Source organism: Symphodus melops (genome assembly GCF_947650265.1).
Source record: "Symphodus melops genome assembly, chromosome: 18".
In the NCBI taxonomy this organism is placed as follows: Eukaryota; Metazoa; Chordata; class Actinopteri; order Labriformes; family Labridae; genus Symphodus; species Symphodus melops.
In genome coordinates, this window is record NC_136708.1 from 7,797,083 (window position 1) to 7,805,264 (window position 8,182).

Below are 8,182 nucleotides of genomic sequence, written 5' to 3' on the forward strand. Positions count from 1 at the left end.
CAGTGCTTTCAATACTATCCAGCCCCCCCTGTGCCGGGACAAACTGAGTGGGATGGGAGTGGACCCCCCAGCTAGTGAACTGGATCTCTGACTACCTCAAGTGCAGGCCTCAGTACGTCAGGTTGATGGACATCACGTCTGACACTGTGGTCAGCAGCACTCCAGGGCACAGTGCTGGCCCCTGATCTCTTCACCCTGTACACCTCGGACTTCTGCTACAACTCCGAGCTGTGTCACATACAGAAGTACGCCGACGACACAGCCATTGTCGGGTGTATCAGGGAGGAGTACCGGACACTGGTGGGGGACTTTGCAGCATGGTGCCACACGAACCAGCTACAGCTCAACACCTCTAAGACCAAGGAGCTGGCCATTGACTTTGGGAGGTCCAGACAGAGGATGCAACCTGTTCTATTAGAGGGAGCTGAAGTGGAGGCTGTGGACTCCTACAAATACCTCGGGCTGTGTCTAGACAATAAACTGGACTGGACAACACACACCAACCACCTGTACGGGAAGACACAAAGCAGGATGTACTTCCAAAGGAGACTGCGGTCCTTTAACATCTGCAGCAAATTGCTGGGGATGTTTTACCAGTCCGTGGTTTCCAGCGTCTTTTTTTGCACCGTGGTATGCTGGGGGGGCAGCATATCCAAACAGCACACATCCAGACTGGACAAACTGATCAGGCGGGCCGGCTCTGTGGTCGGCATGAAGCTGGACTCTCTGGTGACGGTGGCAGAGAGGAGGACACTGGACAAACTGCTGGATATTATGGGTAATGCCAGCCACCCTCTGCACACCGTCATCAGTAACCAGAGGAGCCGGTTCAGTGAGAGACAGCTCCTTCCCAAGTGCAGAACCAACCATCATGCCATCATGCTCTACAACTCCTCACTTGGGGGGAGGAGGACTAGAGCACACAGGACAGAGGGGTAGGAGTTGGAGCGTCTTTCCTTTTACCCTCACTGTGCAATAACACATGGACACTTTCACTTGTATGTGCAATAATCTCAACCAAGTGCAATAATCGCAATAATAATTATTGCCTTTTTTATAGCCCTTTTTGTATATATTTTTTTCTGCTTCTTCCATGCATATTTTTTGTATATTTTTTTCCAAAGGAAGAGTGTTCTATTATTTATTCTATCTTATTCTTTATATTGTTACTATTTTTGTTACCTGCTACATTTTATTTTATTGTATATGCTGCTGGAAACTAAATTTCCTTGAGGGAGTCATCCCAAAAGGATCAATAAAGTTCAGTCTAAGTGTAAGTCTGTTTGGGCCAAAGAGAAAACTGGACTAAATGTGGCCATTAATGAGGGGGTTTGGAAAGCAAAACTGTTGTTTGGTCTCTTTACCAAGCCACATAAATGCTGCGCAAAAGTTATTGCTTTCTTATAATATACGCTACAAATACCCCCTTACATTTAAAGCAATATGTAACTCTGACACCAATTTGAAACTTTAAAGAGCGCTATTGCCTCCGTCTCCTTAGAGTTGATGTGCACACAGGTTGTCATGTCACAGACACTCGAGCTTCGGTTTTAGCCAGCTTTGCACGTGTCTTAAAACTTTTCTGCATTCTAACCACTCTCCATTTTCAAAAGCACCTCCAGTATTTATTGTGGAGCTTTTTCCAACAATGTAGAGGCTTTTAAGTCGGTCAGAATCAATTAGATCTGAACCAATTCGCTTGTCTGCTTCCATTTCTGCAACACCCGTTTATTTGCCATTTGCCTGGTTCACTGAGGGGCATCCACAACAGCCATATTGGCATGCCTTTAAACAGACCATTCAGGACTGAAATCCAAACTGAGGAGGAGGACAAACTGGCTGCTGCATTGTTGACAGAGCAGCCAGTGTTTTAAGAAAGCATGTTTCCTTGATGTCTGAGGATATAGTAAGGTAATTTTAGCATTAATTCAGTAGATATCTGACATATTTGACGTTTAAGCTTGTGGGTATTTTAAGACAAAGGTTGTTTTGATTTTGTTTTAATGCGAATTAAGAGAAGCACAGGCGGGCTAGAGCAGTTTAGGTAAGGCGGCGTAAGAACTATTTAGCCTATAGGATGCTTCAGCAGATCAGCTGGCCATCAACTGATGAGGCTTGCGTGAGATCAGCCGATGCGAATTCTGGCACTATATTAACTTAGTACTTATTACTTACTATTACCGTAAATTCCGGACTATAAGCCGCTACTTTTTTCTCACACTTCGAGCACTGCGGCTTCTACTCCGGTGCGGCTAATGCATGGATTTTTTATGGGGGACAATGAGCTTGTGCCGCAAAAACATTTGACTTCATCACGTCGGATCTTAATATCAGTCATTTTGCGCTTCATGCACGCACCCTCATGATGGAAAACACACGGAGAAATACATATGATGCAGCTTTCAAGTTAAAGGCGATCGACCTGGCTGTCAAAGAAGCTAACAGAGCTGCTGCACGTTAAGATGACACTGACAGCGACAACAGAGACTGAGGAAGTGAGTAATGAAGTCATTCTGAGGCAGTGAATGGATGGACTTTTTCTTGTGAAATATATTACGGTCATCTTTTTCATCAGCCGTGTTACAGACACCGTCGGCTAGGCTTCGTGTTGTAACGGTTCATGTTGTAAAGTCAGTAGTTGATAATGTGTTCATAATTCCGATTATGTGGAGAGTCAGTGAATGCACCAGCGAGAACGTGTTGAGTGGCTGTATGAGAGAACGCTGGGGGAGAGAGTTGGATTGTTACGGCAAGTTATGTGTTGCTCTCTGCTGTAAACGGCGTGGTCACGGCCGACAGTGATCGGGTTATTAAAAGTTATTATTTGAACGCTCTCGTCGTCCTTTAACGTCCGTACGGACGCTACAGTATTTGCGGATGTTACCGGTAGCCTACGTCTGTGTAAATAGCTCTTGTTATAGCGTGGACACCTGCGGCTTATAATCAAGTGCGGCTTATATATGTACAAATACATTTATTTACTTATTTTTAGCCGGTGCGGCTTATATCCAGGTGCGCTCAATAGTACGGAATTTACGGTACTTATTACTCAGTGACCTGCCGGAACTTACACTATACTTTATTTGTTTGTTTGTTTCATTTTTTACCGGGGTTAAATCCTGATCTCTAAATCAGTACAGTTAAAGTGCTTAGAACCTAACAACAGCACATGATCAAACATTGAATTGATGGGGTTTTTTTGTCAAAAAAACTAGCAAAGCACTGTTGTTTGTTTTAAAAAACATGTCTGACAGCTGATAGGATAAAGTGGTTATTACACTACTTTTATGCTTTTCTCTGTGTGTTGTTGCAAAAAATCCAATACCTGTACAAGTGGGCCAATTCCTAAAAAGTACAAGACTGACTGCACCCACACATACAGTATTGTATTGACTGGCTGTATGTCAAACATGTTATTTGAAATTATTTGTGGTGTCTGAAAGCATTTACAAAAACATTAAATAGAACACATGTTCTTCATTAGTAATCTATCTAATCCTAAAAAGTTGTCCATCTACGTCTTTACAGTTGGTTTTAAATATTTCTCTTGGAAATTTGTGAGTGAAGGTGAAAATATGTGAGCCTGGATAAGCAAAAGGCAACTAACACCAGGCCAGATGTATAGGCCTAGCAGCCTACTTCTACCAAAAGGCCAGGCTCAGGCCCTGCAGCCAGTTCACGCCAGGGTCAAGCCCTGCAGCCAGCTCACAACCAGGCTCAGGCCCTGCAGCAAGCTCACACCAGGCTCAGGCCCTGCAGCCAAGAAGAAGAAGAAATGCCGAACAGAAAGAAAAAAACACGGTGCAAAGAAATGACAACCACAGATGACCTGGAGGAGATAAAAAGATCCTTAATTTATGTCAGGTGAGCTGACAATTTAATATCACAGCAGGAACAACAGTTCGGATTGATGGAGCAAGTGAAAACCCTGAAATCCATGTTGATAGAGAAGGACAGAAAGATATCTGTGCTGGAGCAGAGAGGGGATGATCTGGAGCAATATTGAAGAAGAGATGACGTGGTGTTAATAGGACTGGAAACTCAACACCGAACCTATGCCCAAGCTACAGTAAACTTGTATACAACAGAAGATGCCTCGCGGGAAAAACTGCTATTGCTAGAACAACAAGTGGTGGTTTTTCTGCACAGTAAGAATATAAACATTAAAAGTGAGGCAACATCCATCTGCCACACATTACCAAGAAAGTTGGAAAAGTCTAAACCAGCTATTGTCATAAGATTCATCAGCAGGAAGCAGTGGAATGACTAATTGATGCAGGCTAAAAAACTGAAAGGTAGAAATGTTTCCATAAATAAAAATGTAACCAAAAAGACTAGGGACATTGAAAGAGAGGCAAAGATGTGAAAAAACAAAAAACAAAAGAAAATCACGGCTACATGGACCCGGATTGGAAATGTCTGGATTAGAGAACAAGAAGGCTCCTATGCAAAGGTTATAAGGGACCTGGAAGAGTTAGAAAAGTTCAAAAGAGAGTATAGCTCCATGAAAGATGCGTTTGGAAACAAAGTATCTGACACAGGAGTGAGGTAATTCATCTAAGAGTGGAAATAGAAAGGTTTCATACATTTGAACATGGACACAGACACACATTCAAAGGAGGAGGTAGAATATAATATAAATGTATAGATAAAGACATGGATACAATTGTTTAGTTCCTGTCCACAATGAATGTGAGTATTATACTGAGGATCAATTTAATGAAACAGTAATGATGGATGGAACACCTATAATTCATTTCAATAGAAAAAGTCTTCACTGTAATTTATCAAAAATAAATGAATATCTCAAGCAGCTAAAAAAAAAGCTTCAGTATAACAGAAACATAATTAAAGGATGGAGATGTGTGAAGCTCAGATCCATGGATATGACTTATATTCTACAAATAGAAGAAATCAAATAGGTGGAGGGGTAGCTCTGTTTATGAGCTAAACTTTTAAAATGTAAAATCTTTGGATATATGAAAAAGGTTTTAAAGGATCACAGTGGAAACCATTAATGAAAAGGCCAAACATATTATAATCACTTATTTGTATAGAACACCAGGCTCCTGAGTCGAGTCATTTACAGACAAAATAACAGAGTTAGTTTGTTTCTATGTGGGAATTTGATACTGCGTGGAGAATCCATGTGGACTGAGAACATCAAGTGAATTCATGAACTCAATGCATAATTTGAGTCTGTTTCTTATGATTACAAAACCAACAAGAATCACAGCGCAGAGTGCAACTGTAATTAACAATACTTTTACAAATATAACGGCCAGAACAGTTTTTTGCTCAATGTATTGTGAAAAAGAGATGTAAGATAAATAATCTTTCTGCTCCTTTTCATTCAAAATTGGTGATTTTATGTTTGTATTTGATTGTATTGTTTGTTTAAATGAAATAAAATTCACAAATAAAATGTTTTTTTGGGGGGGGGGGGGGGTTTACTTTGTTGTTTTTCCCCATGCCTGACAAAAGTGATTATTTTTGGCTGATCGCTAGAAAAACTTGGAACTTTGTCTGTAAACATCCTGTGTACACAGAGCATAGACTGTAAAAATAATGGACGGGACAAGGTCCCCTGTGGAGTGAAGCTTTTATTTTTAGAGCTCCCCCTACTGACTGGCTGCAGTATAGGTCATAAACCCCGCCTCCTCAATGATAACAGACGGGACTTGGGTCAAACTGTTAAGTTAAAATACTCGTCACATAATTTTTTTCCAGACCTAAACTCTGCTGTGATCATTAGATATTATCACCCTACATGGTGTTCAAGTGCTCATTTTTCTGTGAAGTTTGTTTTAAATAAGTTATTTGAGGTTAAAAAACGGGATTTTACGTCATACATGGCGATGATTGACAGCCGCGGATCTTGCGTAGCTCTCTTGGTAAATAAGTAGTTACGTCGAGAAGTGAAGCCGAGACGCCGCAGAGCTTTTCTGTTCAGTTTTTTCGTCTTTTTTGAGCTGGTGAAAGCTGTTTTTTCTGCAGTAAACTAATGCTCACGGACCTGTGGACTCTAAGGGAGCTTTGCAGTTTTTACGGTAAGTAATAAAGTGTGATTTATGTGTCATTGCTTAAAGTGTTATGAGCGAGCTAACATATTAGCAGTCTAAGCTAGGTTACTTGTCAGGTATGATTTATCTTTTTATTTTACTTTTTAACATGAGCAAACCTCATAACTGACATGCTGTGTTTCTTGATATTGTTATATCGTTTTTGTGATTGGAATTGTATTTAAAACAAAAACATCGTAATTAAAATCAGCTCATAGGTGCCGTTCATTGACTGTAGTTATGTTTCAGTAAATAATAAATAGGTCTGGTAAAGTTTTTAAAAAAGTATCAAGGACAAAAACAAAGCTAAATACTATAAATCTGTCCTGTATCATTACTGATGTGTACATGTTTACAGTCTGTGTAAAGAGTGTGTTATACAGACATTAACATGTCACCATGCAGCCTGATATTTCTAATACTGTATAATGAGGTGGAATATTTCTCTAGATATCAGGATAAAACTAAAGTAAGCTCTGATCTGATAACTTCTATCTGATTTAAGAGATTAACAGAAACGTGAACACAAACAATCAGCGGTGGTGTAATATAATATTAACCAAGCATCATGCTGCTTAAACCTGCCGAATATTCAGCATGAGCTCACACACACATTACCAATCCAATAATCACAAGTTGATCATGTTGTACATTTAATGACGCTTATTAATAAATTGTGTTATAACTTGACAAAACCTGACACAGACGACAAAAACAGGCTGCTTGTTATAGTGGTTAGGAGGAGACAGACAGGCTCAATAAAAGAAGGCATAAAGATCACGTTTCTCCCAAAATTATATATTAATGTGTTTTATTTTGCATCTATAATCATTAATGAAGATTTTATGTCTTTTAATAGGTATTTCCCTGTTTTCACCAACATATTATACATTAAACTGAGGATTTCCTTTTTCTCATGTTCTCTCTCTCTCTCTCTCTCTCTCTCTCTCTCTCTCTTCCAGCTCGTCCTCGGAGGATTGGAGGACCTGACCACTGCTTCTCTTATCAGGGCGTTTGGTCTGATCTTACACTGCATTGGACGGCGGTCTGATGTGAAACAGTGGGCTGATTGTCGCGCCTGAGCCACAGAGGTCGCAGCTCGCATCTCCTGAGCAATGTTTGACAATTCATTCAAAAGATGAACGGAAGAAAAGAGAGGCTGTTTAATACCGAGGTTTTTCTTATAAGCCACATTTGCTTTTTGTTATTTTTAGATTAATCTGCCATAACTTTAAAATACTGTGCATTCATTTGCCTCTTTCAAACCTGTATAACCCACAAAAACCTTAAATACTACCTCCATCTAACTGAACAATCAAGTGAAAGAAAGTAGCTTAAAATACCACACTAGATAGATAGATACTTTATTGATCCCGAGGGAAATTCAAGTTCACTATGTTTTTAAGCACAATCTGTATTTGTTAAAGTTACAAGACTAGTGTTACATTTCATGTGATTGAATAAAATATAATAATGTAATTGCCTTCTCAGTCGTGTCTGTATCATACCACTCTACTGTCTTTATGTGCATGCTGTCTTTAACACTAACCTGCATTAAATGTTAAGCACTCGAGTGTTGAAGTACTTTTAAAGCTATTTGTTTCCCAGCTGTGACTTCTGTCATTGCCCTACAAGAACATGAGACATTCTATGTTTTTACAGCTTAAAACAGGAGAGAAAAGGTTTAAGTCAATGAATACTGTATTTGATTTATAACACATTGGCTGAACGGTGGTTCAGTTATAAAAGTGAGGAGGTTACTGGTTTGAATCCCTGTCTGACAGGAGTCTCTCTGTGAGTAGTTTGCATGCTCTCTTCCCTCCACAGTCCAAAGGTGTTCACCGAGAAGAGAACAAAGTAAGGGAGACCTTCAGGTGAGCTGGCAGGGATGTCTGTATCAGCCATCTTTCTTCTTCCTTGTGTCTAAAATGGGGATTATAAAAAACAATGAGATAAACATCTTAGACAAGGAAAAGAAACAGAGAAAAGGTCCATACAAGCAGAAACCTTAATGAAACAGATTCATTTACCACAGTTATGCACAGAAACACATATACTCTCACATATACTCAATTTTTGTGTAAATGTACATAGAACTGAAGTAACTACTGACAGCAGAT

General features: G+C 39.9%; 1 long non-coding RNA gene across 1 annotated transcript; it reads left to right on the forward strand.

Annotated features, from left to right (window-relative positions):
* The first annotated feature begins 5,877 nt into the window (after positions 1-5,877).
* LOC306839557 lies at positions 5,878-7,635 on the forward strand. The gene is made up of 2 exons (XR_013781217.1): positions 5,878-6,050; positions 7,025-7,635. It is a non-coding gene; the product is annotated as an uncharacterized lncRNA (long non-coding RNA).
* Positions 7,636-8,182: the final 547 nt, after the last annotated feature.